Here is a 13,685-nt window from a genome sequence, read left to right as displayed (position 1 = left end):
ATAGTACTTTGGATATGTGGTATGCCCTGAACCCTCCCTATGCATGAGCCTGATCAACTCAAGTGTAGTTTGATTGTATGTCAATAAAGAAACCTCAGTGATGAGTTTGTAGTCAAGGTGAGCTCTTGGAAAGCAAGTGGATAAGGTCTTGAAGGCTACTGATTGGATAAGGTCTCTGAAGCCATTCCCAACATGCTCCTGAGTGGATAAGGCCTCAGGCTACCCCAACAGAATACCCAGACATAAACCTTAGAAAGAGTGTCAGGATCTACTCTCTTTAGTGCGCTAGAAAATTAATGATGAGGAAAAATAAATTTTCACACTCACTCATAAATATGACATGTTTAGAAGTTTTCCGGCAAGCAAGTACATTATAGATACAAAACCAAACCATGATTTTCAACTAGTGACTGGTAATTTTGAAACCCGTAAAAAGGGATCTGATTTCCAAAGGCAGTGGACTTCAGCACTTTCTGAAGTCACACTTTAAGGTGTCTCAACTTGAGCACCCAAAATCACTTGTCACTATTTAAAATATTAGCCTTTTTTTCCCCAACTATAAAATATACCGCATTAGTAAGAATGTATTATATACACTATTCAAATGAGCTTTTAGTTTCAAAAATGATTTATATGGATATTTTGGTGACAACCCCCATTTAAAGTACAACATAGGTCTGTTGTTCTGTAGAAGTCCTTCCAAGAGACTGTTAGACACGTGGGCTAATTTTCAAAATAACTTACTTTTCAAAAGTATGTATGGAAGGGAGAGGCAGGAAAAAAAAAAAAAAAAAAAAAACCAAAAACAAGAACGCAGCCTGAAAAAGCAACATTTGCATAACTGAAGAGGATTTTCTTCTCCTCAACCCCAATTCTTCTCCCAAAAGATCAAATCTCTTCCAAAACAATTACTCTGGCAAAAAGCAGTCAGATGGCTCCCCAACACCTGACATCAATGCCACTTCTTGACTGTCCAAAAAAGAATGTTCTTATACAGAACAGCTGGTTCTCGTCTTTCCAGATTTCAAATAGAGAATCGCTTTGACATGCAAAAACTCCTAAATTACTAAATTCCATGAAAGAACTACTCAGTCTTCTGTTTCATAGCAGAAGCATGATCACTTTTTTTTTTAAAAATTGTCTATTAAAAGATGGATGCATTCTTGGCTAGAGAACTCAATCTGTACTTACTCACAAACAGTCCCAAAATACACATACTCAAAGAAGCCTAGAAAGAAATCCAAGCCAGAAAACAAGTCTCTCGGAATTCTAGAATACTCATCAGTCAATTCTGTGATAGGTCATGCCCCCATCACTCAGATTTCTTATTTCATATGGAAGGAAATCTTCACCTGGCAGATTGTTTTGTCTTTGATTGTACTCTGAATCCAGCTTCTAATCTGATGAGTGATCCAAGGAAAACATCACAGAGTGCTTTAAGTCTCAGACCAATTCCACCCCACCAGACCTCTTCCCCTCTGCCCTACCAGCTTCTGCTTCAGAAAACAAAAAGGGGAGAGTCACTTCACAATTAGAGGCAGGGCCACCACATCATTGCGGTTACCATGGACTGCCACTTCCTCTCATAAGAAGGCTTCCTAACATGGTACAAAGGCCTGTGCTCCTGTGATCACTCCAAACACTCACATCATAAACCAGTCGGAGAACACTTCAATCTCTCTGGTCACTCGATTTCTGATCTCAAAGTGACTATCTTTCAACAAAAAAAACTTTGAAAACAGACTCCAACGAGAGACTGCTGAATTGGAATTAATTTGCAAATTGGATACAATTAACTTAGACTTGAATAGAGACTGGGAATGGTTGATTCATTATAAAAAGTAACCTATTTTCCCTTGTTTATTCCTTTCCCCCCCGCACTGTTCCTCAGACATTCTTGTTAAACCCTGGATTTGTGCTGGAAATGGCCCACCTTGATTATCATACACATTCTACGGAGAGTGATCACTTTAGATAAGCTATTACCAGCAGGAGAGTGGGGTGGGGGGGGGGGGAGAGAAAACCTTTTGTAGTGATAAACACCCATTTTTTTCCATGGTCTGTGTGTATAAACACATCTTCTGTATTTTCCACAGTATGCATCTGATGAAGTGAGCTGTAGCTCACGAAAGCTTATGCTCAAATAAATTGGTTAGTCTCTAAGGTGCCACAAGTACTCCTTTTCTTTTTGTGAATACAGACTAACACGGCTGTTACTCTGAAATCTCTCATAGATGATTGTAACTTTCTAGTTTTCACCTGATTTCTTTCCCTCTCCCCTTGAGGCTGTGGAAATACCATCCATGCTAAACAACCATGACTACAGATCCTGAGTCCTCCAGTGACTGCATGCAACTTGTTGAGAATGGAAATTGAAGCTTCTTACACCCCCGCAAGTTCAGAAGACTTTAGAAAGGGTTGGTTACACATTTCAATAGAATCTCCTTTCCCCCCTCCCCGCCAATTCTAAATACAAAATCTTCTTTTTCACTACAAACCTGGTAAAGCTTAACATGTGTAGTTCTGGTAACAGATACTACTACTAGACTCACACTGAACTGGCTAAGTAAACTATGAGTGGGGAAGGGAGATATTTCTAAGAATTAAAGCACTGTCAGAGCCACCCTTTCAAGGAGACAGCAATCTTAAACTTTGGCCCTGAGCTGGTAATATAACCTTATCTACAAACTATATTCTCCTGGTTTTTACGCCAAAAAAGCAGACACCTGGAGAAAAACATGAACTATATTTTTGTTCCATGGTCTTTGTGAAATTTATTAATATGGTTCCCATTGTGATCACTGTGAATCTCTGCACATCCTAAACAAGACAGGAGACTGGCTGGATGAAAGATACTGATGTTTAATGACTCAACAGCAGCCTGTCTCTCAACTTGATGTTACCCTCTAAACTGATGATGTAAGGAGAAATGCCACCATAGAGACTGCCCTACTCCTTCCTCCACTCCCAAGTTTCTTGAAGTCCACTACAGAGTCTGTGGACTTTGTTCAGCTTAGGAAAGGAAACATGCCAATTAATTTCTTGCAGATGCAGTTGAGTTTAAGTACTCAGAAAAATGATGGTCTCCAACAACAGAATATCCTAGGCCCTAGATTTCCCCCGCTCCCTTCTTTTGAAGTAAGCAACTGCGTAGACAAGACAATACGTGATTGCATTCATCATTACTCTCATTAAGGTAAAACTTGACCTGTTGGCAGCCTTTTTGCAGATCCTATCAAACACTATCACCACAAGTCGAAGGGGTAAATGCCTTAATCTTAACTGTGGTATCAAAGATCTAAAATCACTAATACAAAGCCGACTGATCAAATAAAAGGGGTCAGAAATTCCTCCTTTGAGAAACTTGAGATAATTTTCTTCAAAGGAGACATGACTTGTTCTCTGTCCAACCTGCTGTGAAACTGTGTGAACCCTCTAATTCTGAAATAATTTCTGTCTACTCAGTGCTTAGTTTGTGCTAGGGCTTGCCGGGGCTGAGACCTGGCACCTCTACACTTACAGTTCATAGCCCCATAGCCCTGGTACCTCTGGTCTTGCCATGTCAGTTATAAAAGTAAAAAACATTGCTTGAGCCCCAGCACACCTTTCATTACAATTTAAACACTGTACCTACTAGAAGAGCACAAACTAGTTACTGGTCTCTGAAAGACCCTTTATTAGAATAGATTAGACATCTGAATCCTTGAGTGCAAGGTCCGTTATAGGGACTATTTGCAGCTTCTCTCTAGCCTTCTCATCCATCGGAAAATGCCAAAGAAAATGCCTGATCACAAGCAGACTATTCTGAACATTAAGTGCGTGTGCACGTCTGTGTGTGGGAAAGCAATACAAAGAATACTGAAGGGCCCATTTCTCACTTCACTCAAATAGTTCCATTAAAATCAATGTGACTCTTTGTAGAATAAGGTTCTACCAAACATGAAGAAGGCTGACAGAATCTGGTCCATAGCAAGCTGCAAAACTTCATTGTGTATTGGGTAGTTGCTTTCTTCTTAATTGTAGTATGTTTGTTCTCCTTGCAGATGACCTGCACTTTCAGCAACTTCCTGAGACGGAAATAGAATTAAGACTGAGCTGAAAAGACATTTTTGGAAGAATGAATTAAGTACAATAATTGTCAAAGTGACTATTGATCGTTTCTTCCTGAGTGACATGCTTCAAGGCTGGGAACATGCCAAACAGAATTACTTGGGAGCTCAAAACTCCCTAAGTAACCAACAAAAACCCCAAACCCTCATACATTTAGAGCTGAGAAAGTTCAAGCTACAAAAGAGGCTAAAGCAGCAAGTGAAAAGAGTGGAGAGTGGTAGCAGTCAAATTGTAAGAAAATTTGAAGTGTGGTATTGGGCAGGGGGAAATCAAAACAGTGATATAATCTTGCATAGATATTACCTCCTACATGCACACAGCATTATTTATATTATGGACTAGAGTAACATACAAGTCATCCAATTTTTCTGTTTACTTAATTTCTAGAGAGAGTTTGATAATTGGTTTGAGAGAATTACCCAGGAGGAATGTGGATAATTAAGTTATCTATGCAAAAGAAACTTTAAAAAGTAATTTTAATTAAAATTGAGGCAAGATATTAGGTGGGCAAATGTCTTCTAGCATATATTTTTGCCACTGTTCTTTGTTGAAGTCCTCCACGTGGGGACTCTGAACAAATTCAACATATCATTGCTAATAAAGTGAGGAGTGATGGACAGAAATAGATAGCATTATAGAATATAAATATTTAGACCTGACTGTGCTCCTTTAAAATACATTGTATTGATTGTTTGTCTTGCCTGGTTACCATTTAAATCTCCTGTGAACTACTATAATTTGTTTAAATTATCAGACAAATTAATTGGAGAAAAACTGCATCAGATATTCATGCATTAGAGAAATCAATGTTCCTCTTTAAGGAGAGAAAAGATTTGATTTATATAAATAATAGTCAGTCATTTTCAGGTAGTACAAAGGAATTTACATACAAATAATGAAATCATAATGAACCAACATAAATCAATTCATTAAAAATATACTTAAATAAAATTTTTAAATTACTTTGGTGGTTAAAAAAAATGAAAGTAACAGTTTAAGTTTAATGTCAACCTTTGTCATCAGAATCAGTACACTATGCTCTTATTTTTGTTTGAGGCATGTAATCCAGAAGGTGACCTCTGCTGTATATCACAAATACTATAATTTTAGTGAAATGAGTCCTAATGCCTTTTTTTCCTTTTTGTAATTACTTTGAATCACTTACTGAATATTTAAGATTAAACGCAAAATGCAGTAAGCTGAGTCTGCTGTCATCTAGTGAAATGAATCATTTGAATAAAGATTCGAGTATTGCTTTTTCCCGGAAGAAATCAATCTTTCTCCTCAAAAATTAAAAACAGAAGGCATCCCAGAGAAAATGGAAGGTATCAATTTGCATGCTGCTGGCATGCATCTGCTAACCCTTCACAAGGAAGGAGTATGATAAAAACAAACACCATTTGAAAAAAGGTCCTAATGCATCTCTTATGTGCTCGTGGCTATAACCAACAAACCTTCCATCAACTGAGGGAGTCAATATTTTAATATCACTCAGAGTTCATTAACTGAATTACCACCTTCAAGAACTCCTTAATAACTTATAAAAAGGGCATTAACACTCTTATCTTTACCAATCAATGAGGAGTTTGGAAAATGCTGTCCAAAAACCTCACTAGGAAATGGGTTTAGCTTCTATATTTTCCATTTTCTTCCAACATTTAATCCTATAGCCTTTTAATGAGCTTCAGTCCCCACAATACCCCAATTCTTGTAGCACATCTTCCTTATAAGCTTACATCAAATAATAGGACAGATGGATTATGTGTAGATGCAGATAAATGTAGGGGAAGTGATTTTTCAATGAGAAGCTAAATATACTGAACACTCTCCAACAGTACAAAGTTCAAGATGTACCTGCGTAACTAGGAAATCCAGACTGTCAGGTTTAAATTCTCCTCCAGCGAGTGTCATGATCATTTTAAATGCTTCAAGGAGTAAACGATTGACAATTGTTATACTTTCAAAACAAAAAATTTATTCTAGAGATTTTAGGTTCCTTTAGTTCAAAGATTAAGTGGTTTTCAAATCCCAGACTGGAATTAGGGCTGCCATTCCCAAAAGTTATCAGTGGGCTAGGGAAAAGGGTTGCAAGTATTGTCAAAGTTCCAAGCCTGCATTGGTGGGTCCCGTGCTTCCGACCGGATTCAGTGGCCTCAGAAACTCCCTAAGGCCCCAATGTGCCTTCCTTTCACAGTGTAGCGGCAAGGGTCACAGCCTATTGAGTTCCTATCTCCCATACTGGCCTGTGATGAAAGTAAGGGAAAATACCCCACAGCCTTTGTTGCTCTGTAGCACTCAGTAGGCACAGTTCAGCCGCCTGACTGGACAGAGGCCTGCTTCCCCTCTAAAGGGGATCTCTGTAGAGCATGGGAGAGGGGGGAAACCTGGGCCCACCCTCTACTCCAGGTTCCAGCCCAGGGACCCTAATGGTAGCAGCTGTTGGCAGATTTCCCTTCACCACTGAAGCTGCTTTGATTCCTTGGGCCACTTCCCCGTGGTCCCCTTTTCCTAGCTTCAACCTTACCTTAGGATACAGCAATGCTTCCTCTCCTCCAGCTCCTTTCACCTGAGCTTCCCCCAGGGGGACTGGAAAGGAGAACTTTCAAGCAGTATGAGCAAGACCTTGATTGGTTCCAGCTGTCTCCATTAGCCTAATGGCCTTAACTGTCCATTTGCCAGTTAATTGGGGTCAGGTGCCAGTATTAGCCTAACAACCTTATCTGGTTAATTGGCATCAAGTGTCTTGATTGGCCTGGAGTAGCCTTTGTTTGGCTATCCAGGGAACAGGGACCTGCTCATTCTGAGGCTGATATACCTGCCTTCTATTACTCTTATATCCTTCTGGTCTGTCTGTCACGGTATATAATGGGTAAAAGAGAGATCAACTTTAAAAAGAGGTGAGGGGGAAAAGCTGCATTTGGGGGTGGGATGAAACTGTATGTTGGTCTTAATGCACAGAAGAAAATTTGGATAGTTAGTTCTGAATGCACTGGACTAATGCTGTGAAATGAAGTACAGACTAAACCGAGACAAGGTGTGTCAGGTAATATCTGTTATTGGACCAGTTTCTGTTAGTGAGCAAGACAAATTTTCATGCTTACACAGAACACTTCTGGTCTCTGAAGAATGGCTCTACGTAAGCTCAAACTCTTGTCTCTCTCACCAACAGAAGTTGGTCCACCCACTTTCTCTGCCTGGAATCAACACAGCTACAACAACACTGCACATGTATAGACTAGTTGCCATTTGATAAATTCAAGGAGTTACTGCAAATGACAGGTTGTGTTTATTTTAGTCTCACAAACAAGAAAACTATTTTTAGCCATTTATGTGTTACATATTTACACACCATAGTTTTCCCTTTAAATAAAAATAGGGCAACAAGAATCCTTCATTTGTAAGCCTTTTTTTTAAAACAATGTGTTTAAAAGAGGAAGAGATGCCTTGTTGCTTTGGGTATATAATTGAGGCACACTGCTGGGGATACCCAGAGGTTATGTTACACCTCTGCCTCAGCAAGACTGAGTTTTGCTGGCAATTAGACTGTGTGTCAGCTCCCTGCCACACAAGTCTGTCTTCCTCACCAACAAACTCTTCAAGGATCTCCCAGCCCAAACCTCATGTAGCATTCTAGCCCACGAGCACCTCTGAGATGTTTCTGTGCAGTGCACAGCTCCCACCTGTAAATAAAGAGTGAATATATTAAGTTTTCTTCTGTGACTGAAAGCACCCTTGTATTTATACTCTACTGTAATAATCTTTGCACAAAATATGCCTTATAAAGGAAGTGTTTGAAAAAGAACTTGCTGTTCAATATAATGAAATGTTTGTAGCAACATTATGCATAAATGTATGAACTACCCCAGAATGAGGTTATTAGCACATGATCAAATCACAGCCCTGACTAGGCAAAAGTTGTCAAACAGCTCCATCCTAAGCAAAGGAATATATTTTTGCCTCAGTTGACATACAAATTGTAAACAGAACCCTTGAGACAGTCTTTGTTCAAGATAGTTTCTTTTACCCACAGTCCCCTTTCCATCTTTTTACTGGCCGGGACCCATCACAGAGATCAAATCATTTGATTTGTCTCCTAAGGTGTCTTTATAAGGTGGAGTCTAGTCACTGTTCTTTACATCCTCAAAAGGTTCCTTTTGTCTAATGCGACATCTACACTACCACCTATGTCAGCAAAACTTAGGTCACTCAAGGGTGTGAATATTGCACTCCCATGAGTGACGTAAGTTACACCAACACAAGCGCTAGTGTGAATAGCTCTCACATCAATATATGCCGCTCATGGGGGTGGTTTCTTTAAGCCAACAGGAGAGCTCTCTCTTGTCTACATGGAGTGTCTTCAAGAGACGGGCTGCAGCAGCACAGCTGTATTGATACAGCACGGAATATGTAGACATGGCCTAAGTCAGGAAGGCCTCCTGAGGATACTGGGGAGCCATGTTAATTCTCTGTCTCTCAAGTTCAGGAATAGGATAACCCCAGATGGTTTCGCTCAATAGCTTTGTTTACTGCCGATATCTAAATTGAGGTCAACCTACATCCCTTGGACTAGGACAGACCTGTTTATCCACTTTACCTAAGCTAGAGTAGGTTGTCTTAAACATGTTCTAGTAACATCATACAGCTAGAATTCATAACTTCACATACAAGATTATCATTGTGAAATACATGTTCTTAATAAGCTTATTATCTTTCATATACCTCAAGGCATATTTTGGATAAATATCATTGTAGTGGTGTGTAGGGTGTCAACATGGGGTGCCAATGGTCACAAAAAAAAATCAGCCTTTGTGTTAGGAATTTTCTTTGAGAACAATTACTAAGTTTTCAGGCTCTTATTACCCACAGTATTCACACATGTATAGGTCTTCCTTTGCTAACACTAAAAAGAGTCTCTCATCAGATGCATTCATAACAGGAAGGATCATCATAAATTTGTAAATCTTAGCTGACTGAAAGACTGAAAATGCTTCCGGAAAACAAAGAAAAGAGATCACTTTCTCGGCATTAAACTTCAGAGCAAGATTGATGTGCATCAGGAATTTTACTAGTATCTAGATTGAAATCTATTTATTTATTAAAGTAATGTTGAAAGAATCATCAAGAGACTTCTTGTTTCTGTGTCTTTGTGCTCATATAGTCCCATATCACCAGAGCATATAAGTTGCCCCACAAACAATGAATTTATCCTCACCACACTTGTGTGTGAAATACTATCCCCATTTTATATATCGTTGACCCATTTATGAGAGAACTTGTCTCTCTCACGGTGTGACATTCCCACACGGTCACACAGGAAGTTCGTGAAAAAATGGAGAATTGAATGAAGATCTTCTGGATCCAGTCCAATTCAACCACAAGACTATCCTTCCCGGAACACCATTAGTTTTATTCACAACATTGAATATCTAATGCAGAAAGTCTCTTGTTCTGGGAAGACCTCTGATTTGATACAAACATTGTCACACACAATGTACAAGATAGTTCTTAGCTGGCCTTCTCAACCAGCTTGGAGATTCTTATGGCAACTTGTTGACTGAACATACTTGTCATTATTTATGGTATTTCTCTTTGGTGGTAAAATTTATGGTACATGGGATGCAAGTTCTCAACAGAGAAAGTGATGTATTTATTTCTATCTAGACAACAGGTTTTTCTGTTTTGATAAGATCAGTGACTACAACTAAACAGTGATAAGGACTGTTTTTTCTAAAATCCTTTCAAATATTCTCAACATTGTATCTATTGTGATCAATTCAGTAATTAATCTATGGCTGTACACAAATCTCTAACAAGCAAGTGACCAAGTCCTACTTAAACATTTTCAGCCTTCTCAGTAACTTGAAGCTATTATTGCAGTATATCTAAAATATACCTTGTGAACAGCAGGATAAAAATAACACTATTACATCTCAGTTATTTGTTCCAGTTCAAAGAGAAAATCAAGTTCAACTGTTTTGAGGCTTCAAGAAACAACTCGTGATTGAGTTTGTAGCTTCAATCAAAAAACACACACACCTTCAAAGAATTTGGGGCTTTGAGAATTCCAGCAGAAAATACCAAATGCAGTCAATAAGCACCGAAATGGATCTAGTGACCATGGCATTTATTTTTGCGTTAATAAGTACATATCCACAAAAAAAACTGTTGCACCACCATAGCATAGGCCTATAATGTTTTGCAGAGAACTCTCTTTTGGATTTCACTGATAACAGAGGTCCGTGCATCTTTTCTTCATTACAGTGCTGGGATAAACAATTCCTCCTGCTGCCAGGTGTGGAGATCCCCAGATTGTTCATTTTCTGACATGATTCTGAAGTGTTTGGAAAAGAACTGAGAGGCTGCCATTCTTTTCAAGTTCTGAAGAATCCAGACACACACCGCATATCATCATCACTCTGTGAAGATGGATCTCGGAAAGAAGATCGGGGGGGGGGGGGGGGGGGTTGGTTATATGCATGTGCTAAAGTGTAAAGGTTATGATGGAACCCTATATTTAAATACTTATAACAGCAACAAAGCAGAGAAGTCTCTATAAGAACACCAGTAGATTTTGTTCTTCATAGCTTGTGTTTAAAAGTTATACATCAGCAGTCCCCTGCTCCATTATACCTGTATCTGACAAGCAGACTATATTTTACAGGAAAATTGAGGTCACAAGGTTACTCTAATATTTGGAGAAAGCTCTTCTTGTCGTCCAGTTTGCAATCATCTCAAAATACTGTGCCTTGACATCCACAGCCCATTGCCACTTTGATGAGGATTTGTACATGCCCATGATTTGTTTCCAGGGATCTTCCTGTTGCTGAGGAAGTACCAGTACATTCTCTGAAACTGTTTGCCAAGATTCTAAGAGACTGTGTGTATACGTTTCTCAGTGGAATTCAGACACTGTTTCTTTTAGTGCCTGCCTCTGCTGGATGGTTTTATACCCTTAGTGAGTCTAGCCGGAACATAACTTTGGAACCTGCCTTGCTTGGGCTAAAAACATCCATGGTAGTATTGACAACCAATAAGAAAACTTGTCTGTCTGGGAATTGAATGGGATGGATTTTAGGATAGAGCATATGCCAGTGATGGGGAAGAACCTTCTTGGCATCTTCAATACAAAGGCAAATGCAACTGAACACAATGAAGATGAAAGAGAAATGCTACACCACTTACTAGTTTAATGCAAGATTCTACACTGTTGCCTGATTTATGGATTACATATTAATTATACTGACTGTGTAAGAACTTCCAGTTAACCCACTAAGGTTCGACAGGGTCTTACCCCACACTAGCCCAGCAAGGTACACTGAGATTGTACAGAACTTGTATCTGTTGTAGGAGCAGCAGTGATCTGTATGCTCTGTATGACTTAAAAAGGTCTGTGACACTTTCCCTCCCCTGACCCCTTTTGTCTCCTCTCCTTCTTTGAATACCTGTGAAGTGGCTTTTCCCCTCCCCTTCCACCTCCCTCCTCGAATGCCTGTGAGATGAATGGGCTGCTTGAACAGCTGGAAGATCAGAAGAGCTCCCAGGTAGACAAGGTGTCTGGGACTCTAATTAGGCAGAGCTCACACACCCAATGCATGGACACTGCCCGAGGTGGAGTGACATCAACCAGATGCGGCCAAGTCATCTCTAGTCACAGGCCATGAGGAGCAGGTCCTTAAAAGGGGAAGAGGCCACGTGCTCAGCAGTGCACTCACAAGCTTGTACCTCCCATGAAGGCGCTTCGCCCAGATCGCCTGGCCAGTGGTTCGTCGCGTTGCATTCCATCGTGCCTCAGGAAGACTTACCTTCATTGCACTATCCATCGCTGCACCGTGGGACACTTACCTTGAAGGATCCCGACATCTCCAGTGCTGTGCCTGTTCTGGGAGCATGAGTATGCGAGTGTGAGTGCGACATCCCCGATCCCTCCGCCGACATAGCTACAGCCACTCGTTGGGGGTGGTTTAATTATGCCGGCAGGAGAGCTCTCTCCCGCCGGCATAGAGTGGGAGAGAGCATAGAGTGACTACACGGGAGACATTACAGCAGTACAGCTGCAGCGGTACAACTGTGCGGTCCCAAGATTAGACATAGCCTTAGTCTTCATTAGCAAGAGTGGAACTTAGCAGTTTCAGGGTGATAGGAGTTTTTATTTAAAATTACTGCTTTGATTTGTCTGTGGAAGTGTTGTGCATTGTCTTTGCTCCCCTTTCTCACCAAATTCCCCCTCCTTGTTCTCTCCCTCACCTTTTGATCACATCACATTACCTCAGACTCAGACTTTACAGACAGAAGGGACTATCATGATCATCTAGTCTGACCTCCTACACATTGCAGGTCACAGAATCTCTCTCTCTCTCTCACACACACACACACTCTTCCCCTGTGCCGCCCAACTCGTGTAATAAACCAATAACTTCTGGCTGAGTTACTGAAGTCCTTAAATCATGATCTAAAGACTTCAAGTTACGGAAAATCCATTTACTCAAGTTCAAACCAACAAGTGACCATGCTGTAGAGGAAGGCAAAAGATACTCAGGCTCTCTGCCAACCCACAGGCTAACACTCAAAAGGATGGGCCTAACAAACCTCTTAAATATTTCTTTTAATTTGTTTAAATATATATCCCAGGTCAAGATATCTGGTTAAATCAGTCAAAAAAAAAAAAAAACTTAGTCTTTTTGTTAAGACACCAACATGAGTCAGCATGGAGAGTCAGACAGTCCTAAATTCTGACCCCAGGTCTCTCATTGACTTGTTATGTGCCATCACGGAGTCACTTCTCTGCCTCAGTTTCCCCTTATATAAAAAGAAGATACCACAACAGAGGTCTTGGGTGCATTAGTTCCTTCTTAAATTATTTAAATTGACAATTGTTAAGATAGCCTGTAAGGGTTCAGACTCACCCGGCAGCACCTCCTGTTGGTAGTCATCGGGAATTAGCTCATCCAGCCACCAAAGCACCTTCTGCAGGCCAGCGATCCACCTTATCGCCAGCCCCTTTGTCCCTTTCTCTGGGGTGCTGCCCCCTGGCAGTACCCCCACATTCTCAGGTTCTAGGTCTCCCCACCCAGGGGAACCCCCCACCCTCTAACCCCACCTCACCTCAGTATGGGCTACTGCCAGCCCCCACTTAGCCCCTTGTATCGGGGGCAGACTGCAGTGTATACGCCACTCATCACAGGCAAGGCGGTTTTGGACCTGCTGACTCCGCCTGCCCATGGGCTGTCCCTCTGCCCTGCACCTATTCAGCCTGTAGTCAGGCCTGCAGCCTGAGGCTTTCCAGGCCGGAGCTCCCAGCTCCTCTGTCCTTTCCCCAGCCCTGCTCCAATCTAGGTGTCCTGCTCGGCACCTTGCAGCCAGGCCCTTCTCCCTCTACAGGCAGAGAGAGACTGAGTGGGCTCCTTGCTCACAGCCTCTTACAGGGGCCAGCTGGGCCTGATTGAGCCGGTCACAGCTGCAGCTGCTCCTTTAATCAGCCTGGGCTTTTCCCCACAGGAGCAGGTAACCACCCATCTGCTCTTTTTAAATGTCATGGTAAAATGTATTCTCTCAAAGTATTTTAAACTCCAAGTAAT

The 13,685-nt window shown here is 40.9% G+C and overlaps 1 long non-coding RNA gene across 1 annotated transcript; it reads right to left on the bottom strand.

Annotated features, from left to right (window-relative positions):
* Nucleotides 1-3,226: 3,226 nt before the first annotated feature.
* On the bottom strand, nt 3,227-13,463 carry LOC122466547. Its single transcript, XR_006292159.1, has 3 exons — nt 13,014-13,463; nt 7,695-7,790; nt 3,227-4,067 (listed from the first exon to the last, which is right to left on the bottom strand). It is a non-coding gene; the product is annotated as an uncharacterized LOC122466547 (long non-coding RNA).
* Nucleotides 13,464-13,685: the final 222 nt, after the last annotated feature.

Source organism: Chelonia mydas, chromosome 7, assembly GCF_015237465.2.
Source record: "Chelonia mydas isolate rCheMyd1 chromosome 7, rCheMyd1.pri.v2, whole genome shotgun sequence".
Classification (NCBI taxonomy): Eukaryota; Metazoa; Chordata; order Testudines; family Cheloniidae; genus Chelonia; species Chelonia mydas.
The sequence above is the reverse complement of the archived record's forward strand: the minus strand, read 5'-3'. Positions and strand labels throughout refer to the sequence as shown.